This window comes from Balaenoptera physalus (assembly GCF_965194825.1).
Source record: "Balaenoptera physalus genome assembly, chromosome: 12".
Lineage (NCBI taxonomy): Eukaryota > Metazoa > Chordata > Mammalia > Artiodactyla > Balaenopteridae > Balaenoptera > Balaenoptera physalus.
Window position 1 is genome coordinate 2914705 of NC_138897.1, and position 8798 is coordinate 2923502.

An 8798-nucleotide genomic window follows, 5' to 3' on the forward strand; every position below is an offset into this window, starting at 1 on the left:
TGCCCACTGATCACAGGTGTGAGCGTTACTGTGGGCTGTAAGAAAAACGAAAATGTACTCGTGATTCACTAGCAAACTCAGACCCCAGCTTCACGATGCGGCTCAGTGGCCGCCCCTCCCTGGGAGGCCGGGCCCACAGAACCAGCCACGTTTAAAGGGAGGGCACATCCCACCCCATTTGCCCTGAGCCCTAAACACAGCCAGCCCCAGTGCCTGTGAATGTACGTATCTTTGTGCATCTATTTTCTCTTTCTGTATTGTGATGGGATATGTACCTTGTTCCTTTTCACTGCTGTAAACAGTTCTGTTATAGAACTACATTAAATTTTCTTATCTATCCTGTTGGTGAAACTTAGGCTATTTCTTTTTTTTTTTTATGATTACAAATAGCTCTGAACAGTCTTACATATGTGGACGTAAGGGTGCTGGGCTGTAGGAGTGGAGTTACTGAGACTAAAACAATTCCCGGTGTGACTGCAATAACCTGCATTCCTACCAGCGGCGTCTGAAAACACCCTCATAACCGTCCAGTATGACCAGACTGCTTAATTTTTGTCAACCTGTGGGGTCTTATCTGAGTTTTCCTAATTTCTAGTGAGGTTGAACTTTTCTTCCCTTGTTTTTCCTCTTCACTGATTTGCCTGTTTTTATTTTTGCCTATTTTAAGCATTAGGTTTATGTCTTTTCCTATAAGATCTATAGTAATTCTTTATATATTCCGAATACTAATATTTTATCAGGTAAATGTGTTATAAACGCCTTTCCATTCTGTGGCCCATTTTGGTTTGTCATGTGAGAAATGCACGTTTTAATTCTAACATAATTTCGTGGACCAGCCTTTTCCCCTATCGCAAGAAGAATCCAAGTTGTTCATCGTGATCCTTTCTGATTCCCCCGGAGACCCCTCCCCAGCCCCGAGCCTGTGTCCCCCGCGCTGCGGTGACCTGACCTGGGCGTCCCCGCTCTGGGCCCGCTGGCTGCCCTCCCTCTGTCGCATCCAGCGCGTCGTCCCCACCCCGCCCCCAGCCACACAGTCACACCATCACTTTGATGCTGTCCGGTCTCTTAGCGCAGGGTCGGTCTCCCCCGCTAGGTTTTGGATTGTCGAATCCGCTTCCCCAGGCGGGGAGATCTGTAGGGGAGGCAAGGCCCGTGAGGCTGGGGACCAGCCCGGGGTGGTCCGGGTGTGAACGCCCCACCCCGGGCTGGGGAGCCGGGGGCGAGGCCGGGTCTCAGCGGGTGAGCTGCAGGGTCTAGAGATTCATCACACAGGCAGAGGCGGGGTGGGAGGAACAGGGAAGGGGACCCGGGCCCGGGACAGATGCAGGTGGAGCAGGCTCGCGCGCTCACCCAGCGCCCTGGCCGGTCACCATCACTTCCCACCGGCGCCGGGACCCAGAGGCTACGACGTGCCGCCCGGGGCACCTGAGCTCCCCGCGCCCCCCGCCAAGGTGGAGGCCGCCCTCGTGGAAACGGCGGGGCTGGGTTCCATCCCCAGGTGACTAGATCCAGGGATGGCAGTGTACACACGGAAGGGAAAGAAGGAAAAGACAGGAGCAGAATGGACAAAATGAAGAAGAAATCAGAGAGACAGAGTCGGGGAGGAGGAGCGCCACCTGGTGGCAGGTCCCGCCGCCTGCACTCTCCCCCCCGCAGCGCAGACCCGGGCCGTTCATGATACAGGCCTGACCTCCAGCGCTGAAGCGGTGATTGGCACGTACTGGACGCTTGTAATAACGATATTCATTGAGCAACAACTCTGAGGAGTTTTGTTGTTTTTTTTTTAATATGGAACGCTTCAGGAATTTGCGCGTCATCCTTACTCAGGGGCCATGCTAATCGTCTCTGTATCGTTCCAATTTTAGTACATGTGCTGCCGAGGCGAGCACCTGAGGGTTTTTTAAATTAATAGTTGATTTTTGAACAGTTTTACATTTTCAGAAAAATTGAGCATCTGGTACAGGGAGTTCCCACGTACCCTCCCCCCCAATATACACACTTTCTCCTATTAATAAGACCTTGCATTAGTATGTTACATTGGATGCAATTAAGGAACCAATATTGATACATTAGTATTAACCAAATTTCATAATTTAAGGTTCATTTCTGTACAGTTCTATGGGTTTTAACAAATGTCTGTTATGTATCCACCATTACAGTATCACAGAGATTAGTTTCACTGCCCTCAAATTTCTCTGTGTTCTACCTAATCACCCCTCTCCCCACCCGCCTCGAACCCCTGGCCGACACTACTCTTTTTCCTGTCTCTATATTGCCTTTTCCAGAATGTCATATAGTCAGAATCATACAGTATGTATCCTGCTCAGACTGGCTTCTTTCTGTTAGCCATGTGCATTTAAGATTCCTCCGTGTCTTTTCTGTGGCTTGATAGCTCATTTCTTTTTAGTGCCGAGTAACACTCCATTGTCTGGATGAACCACAGTTTACGTATCCATTCACCTGCTGAAGGACATCTTGTTTGTTTCCAAGTTTTCACGACTATGAATAAAGCTGCTATAAACATCCTGCAGATTTTTGTGTGAACATTAAGCTTTCACCTCCTTTGGGTAAATACCAAGGAGTGTGCTTGCTGGATCATATTAAGTTTGATGAGGAACTGCCAAACTGTCTTCCAAAGTGGCGGCACCCTTGTGCGTCCCCACCAGCAGTGAATGGAGTTCCTGTTGCTCCACATCCTCGCCAGCATTTGGTGCTGTCAGTGTTCTGATTGGTGTGTCCTGGTATCTCACTGCTGTTTTGATTTGCAATTCTCTAATGACATATGATTCAGAGCATCTTTTCATATACTTACTTGCCATCTGCATATCTTCCTTCATGAGGTAACTATTCAGATCTTCGCCCATTTTTAAAATTGGGCTGTTTGTTTTCTTGATGTTGAATTTTAACTTTGTTTTGGGTACCAGTTTTTTAATCAATATGTGTTGTGCAATACATTTTAATGCATATGAAATAAACACAGAGATATTTAAATAAAACATATTTGTTGGGGTGTTGCCTAAAATTATTTCCTATACCATCTGTTGTATCCATACAACATTTTGGGGTATATTATTTAAATCTCCCAATTAAAGTGAAAACGCAGCAATAACATAGAATCATTTCTGTGGACATATGATTAAAGCTAAACAACCCTCATAGTATCCATGGACGCTCACGTCTCATAGTCTGCAGCCTCGGTTAGATGTCTGTACTTTCAAACGGATGGACTATCATGACCCCTGGTGCAGGAGGCTTAACACGCACCAACATTCATTCAGCACTGTCTGCCTGGGGAACCCAACATGCAGACTTCAATTATATTTATTTCCCAGTTTTGTTCATACCTCAGTCCATTCAGGCTGCTGTAACAAAGTACCATAGGCTGCACGTCTCATAAACAGCAGACATTTATTTCTCACGGTTCCGGAGGCTGAAAGCCTGAGGTCAGGTGAGAGCGTGGTCGGGCTCTGGGGAAGCTCTCCTCTGAGTTGCAGACGGCCATCCTCTTGCTGTATCCTCACGTGACAGAAGGGGCGAGGGAGCTCTCTGGGGCCTCATTTACAAGGGCACTAATCCCACCACGAGGGCTCCACCTTCATGACCTAATCTCCAACAGGCCTCACCTCCTAACACCATCACACGGGGGGTTGGGTTTCAACACACGAATTTTGGGGGCGACACACATGTTCAGTCCATAACAATACCTTAACATACATAAGATACATAATGTAAACAAAGAAGAACAGAGAGATTTGTGCAATTCTGCAAGTGTTAACCCACTGCAGCCGCTGACTCAGACGGAGGGAATGATGGTAACAGGATGCTCTGTGCCTGGACAAGCAGGCCCCTTAGACAGGCAGAAGTGTATTTCAGCAAGAATTTTAATGAACTCAGATTCTTGCATCTTCCCGTACGTGGAAAAGCGCTAAAATCACTAACTTGAGATGCGTGTTCGTTGTGACTAGCGGTAAGTAGCGTTTCACCAAGATGTGTACTGGATGCTTGAGCCCAGGCACCGGACTCTCCCCCAGACTCTTCAGAGCAGTTTACTCAGAGCTCCTGAGAGGCTGTCTCCCAGGCTATCGTCCTCAGTAAGACCCTGAATAAAACTTAAACTCACAGCTCTTATGCTGTGAGCTTTTTCTTTCAGTTGACAGCAACAATACCTACTGCTCCCAGAGATAGGTCTTGTTAATAGCATAACTTTAGACGTGCTGACGATACCAAAGGTGAGTTTTAATTTCCAATGATGTGTAGCAAAGACGATGCAACTTTCTATTGCATACCAGATCTTTCCAAGAGATGTTCTGTATAGTGACACCAATGAATGGGAGACAGGAAGCCAGAGTTCCTATGGTGACTTATATTTACTCATGGTGTAAGGCACTTAACTTCTTTGAGACTCAGTTTATTAACATAAAGCAAGTGGTTGCTAATGTTCTCGCTAGTTCTAACACTTTTATGATTCAAAGATTTTTTGAAACTTACCTTTTTTAAAATAAATGTATTTATTTTATTTATTTTTTTAATTTTTGGCTGTGTTGGGTCTTCGTTGCTGCATGCTGGCTTTCTCTAGTTGCAGCGGGCGGGGGCTACTCTTCGTTGCAGTGTGCGGGCTTCTCATTGAGGTGGCTTCTCTTGTTGCAGAGCACGGGCTCTAGGCGTGCAGGCTTCAGTAGTTGTGGCTCGTGGGCTCTAGAGCACAGACTCAGTAGTTGTGGCTCGCGGGCTTAGTTGCTCCACGGCATGTGGGATCTTCCCAGACCAGGGCTCGAACCCGTGTCCCCTGCATTGGCAGGTGGGTTCTTAACCACCGCGCCACCAGGGAAGCCTTGAAACTTACCTTTAAGACACAGGAAATGGCTACATTAAGAAGTCCACAAAAGTTGAGGGATATGTCTGACATTTCACCACAAGAGGAAGGAAACTGAAGCTTTCGCTTTATCCTCAGCTAAGGTCTGAAACAGACAGCAAAGTTGCAGGTAGAAAATCACAAGCCCATCTGAGGCAACTGTGACAACCTTGCACTTTGTGTGTTGGTGTTGGGCTGAACACGTTTAGGAACAGAAGTGAATACGAATAAAACGCGATGAAAAACCTTCAGTGAAAAGTCCAGTCTAGAACGAGACAATCGCCGTCCCTTTAGACAGTAACGTCAACAGCCCAAGGTTGACCTGAGAGCCCAGCCCCGGAGCTGGACCGCCGAGCTCTGCGTGTTGGAAAAGCCAACGGGCTGAAGGATCGCCCTTGCCTTGCTTCCCATCTGCCTCCCTCAGAGGTTGTTGTGAAGTGTAAACGGTGTGTGTAAGAGCCTTACACAGCACTGGGCACGTGGACGGCCTTCAGCGAAGGTCAGCCCTTGTTGCGCCGGACAGGCCACTTTCTAAGCCTCTGGGCTCTGAGCTGCTGAGCGAGTTCCGACCTGGCTCCGCTCGCCCCTCCCCGCTTCCTGGACGCGCCCCTGGCCTGCCTGGAAGCCTGCCTTCCTTCTCGTTTCTCTCCCTTCTTCAGAGGCTGTGCTCTTCGACTCTCCAGAGGACCTCATCCTTTCAGTGACTGGCAATTTCCCTGGCGGTAAAAGGAGAGCGTCAAAAAAGTAGGCGAGGCGCATAACGCCGTGTAGCCTTTGAAATTTCAGGTGAGGCCGGGAAAGGCTGATGGGAGGATTTGTTTTCCTCAACCAGTGATGCACGAGGGGACTCCTAGCACGTCCCCGTTTCCATATACTGAGCATCTGGGGAGGAGAGGGGTCCTGGCCCGCCTCTACCAAAACAGAGCCCTGTGTGCCGGGGGCGTATCTGGGAACGGGGGCCCCAGGGAGCAGAACAGAGAAGGGAGGCCAACGCGGGGAGGTAGTCTCCAGCTGGGGCCACCGTGGACGCCCCGGGACCTTCCCCGAGCCCCCTGCCCGGCTGAGGGCAGGAACGCTCGCGAGGACATCACGGCACCTGCCCGTCTGGGTGGGGGAGCTTCCCCAGCATGAGTGCGCTCCTCAGAAGCCCTAGGGCGGCACCGTGCGGAACTGGAGTCCATTCCTGTCCCTTGGGGTCCAGGAGGGTGTCCCTTCCCGCTGTCCCTGCCAGGCGGGAAGGAGTCCGGTCTGCCCAAGCTGCCGCCGGGAGGCCACGGGATGCCCCGTGGCTGGTCCCTCAGTGGCGTCTCAGCGTGGACCCTGTGAGCGGCCAGGTGGGTGCCCTGCAGTGGCAGGAACAGCCCTGCAGAGGGAGCCGGGCTGCCCTCCTTCGCCGTCGCCGTGGCTACTCCGGGCCTGGCCCACTGCGCAGGCGCCCCTGGCTGACAGGAGAGGCGGGGTCACAATCCCCGAGACCGTGAGCTTCACCACGGTCGTCCGCAGTCCCTCACCACAATACACCTGGTGCTTTGTTCTGTTTCGTTTCCTTGTTTGTTTGTTTTTGCAGGACAAACGATTTGAACAGAGATGTGAGGGGACACATCGCCTGCATCCCGTCCTCGGCGGGGACCCTGACCTTGGGCGGCCCTTCCAGGAACGCGGCTTTGCTCCAGAGTCACTGGGTTGGGGGCTGAAAGGAAATTGGGTCCGTTCGGGGGACTTCTACTTGGCCCTTCCTACCAGAAATGTCTCTTGCTCCTTAGGACAAGCAGCCAATCCGAGGACCTGCCAGTCACTTAGAGCACGGACGCCACTCGTACCGGATGGACTTGATCAACAAGCCCGGTGTCTGGCCTCTGACACCCGCACTGCTGGGTTGTGAACGTGGGAGGGTGTGTGGTTTGCCCCCGAGGCAGGGCGCCATCCGGCTGCAGCTCCGCAGAGCGTGACGGAGCCCGCATGCGGTCTGGCAGCTGGAGTGAAGTGGGGCAGGGGGGGTGCTGAGGACGAGGGCAGAGGAGCCCGTACGAGAGGGGCTCGAGCTTCAGGGCACCGGCACCACAGAGAGACACCAGACATGCTTATTAGCACCGGCTACGGGGCGACACCAAACAACAGACTGGAGATGAGGAGCCGAAGAGAGAGCGTGTGTAGGGGGCGCCGCTGGCCTGGAGTAGGGCTCTGCGGGATGGGCCCACTCCGGCGCCGGGGGGACCAGGCTGCAGCCGGAGGCCGTAAGTTAGAGAGAGGGCACAGGGAGGACACAAGCTGGACTCAGACCCTGGGGGACGGGACACCAGGGGACAGTCAGGGTAAGTGGTTGCAAACGTACTGGAACCAGGAAGGCATAGCTCCAAACGGGCAAAGCAGAGAGGTCAAGATGGAACCCAGGCTTCCCTGGTGGTGCAGCCGTTAAGAATCTGCCGGCTGATGCAGGGGACACGGGTTGGAGCCCTGGTCCGGGAGGATCCCACATGCCGTGGAGCAGCTAAGCCCATGCGCCACAACTACTGAGCCTGTGCTCTAGAGCCCGCAAGCCACAACTACTGAGCCCATGCACCACAACTACTGAGCCCTGTGCCACAACTGAGCCTGCATGCCACAACTACTGAGCCCGTGTGCCACAACTACTGAGCCTGCGCTCTAGAGCCCTCAAGCCACAACTACTGAGTCCACGTGCCGCAACTACTGAGCCCACAAGCCACAACTACTGAGCCCACGTGCCACAACTACTGAAGCCCACACACCTAGAGCCCGTGCTCCGCAACGAGAAGCCACCGCAGTGAGAAGCCCACGCGCCACAATGAAGAGTAGCCCCCGTTCACCGCAACTAGAGAAAGCCTGTGCACAGCAACAAAGACCCAACACAGCCAAAAATAAATAAATAAATTTAAAAAAAAAAAAAAAAAAGAGGGAACCCAGGAAGCCTCAGATGGATGAGATGCTGGATTCTGCCTGAACACCTTTAGTCAGAAGTTTCACATATGCCTTGTGCTGTGGCAAAAATAAAAGTTAGGGCTTGTCGGCCTGGGGCCACGACAGAGGTCAGAAGTGCTGAAAGGTGAAGACGGAAGGTGAATCCTGTAGCCAGTGAACAGTGTTTTATTTTAACCGAGTAAAGCCCGGCATAAACCGAGCACTGCCGTGGATATAGCATGACTATTTCTGTTGACCACCGTCATCTGAAACGGGACCTCAAACATGGAAATAAAAACACAAAACTCCCAATAGCAGCAAAAGCGGGGCCTCTGGGCATCTAGCAGTCATCGCCCTGGAGGGCAGGCTTTTCACTCTATGAGATGGACCCAGCTTCCTTCACCTCGCAGCCACACAGGGGAAGAGAAGTAGCAGGACAGACAGACAAGCAGCGCTGGCTGCAGAGAGAGGAGCTGGGCCGGCTGGAGGGGGAGCTGGCGGCTGCTTCAGGGGCCACGGGGGCATCACTGACCCAGCAGCGGCAGCGTTGCCAAGGCGACTCAGCTCCCAGGACCATCATTTACTACGGTGCATGGGCTCAGCCACGTCTTGGCTCTGCAGGATCTGGGGCGGGTGGGACGGCCCCTCTAAGACTACTTCTTCAACTGTGAAGCCGAGGTTTGGTATCTGGGCTCGTGCAGTTGAGACAGCTGATGTGGTTTGTGGGAAACGCTCCCGTGGCCGGATGCAGAAGGCAGACGGTGAGTGCTCTCTTCCTCCATCTGATGGAGCGTGTCCCCCAGGCTCGTATCCTGGTCCCGAGCCTGAGCCACCTGGGCTGCAATCAGGCCAGGCTGGAGAACCCCTGCCCTCCGCCCCGCGGGGGCCTCCAAGCCTAGACCACCTCCCTCCTCCAGCTCAGGGCTTTCCCTGCCTGGTGTCTGGACACTGAGAGGGGCTGCAGGTTTCCCCCGAACTTTATTCTACAAACACGGGGAGGTTTAGGATGGTGGTGGGGCAGGCCAAGCTC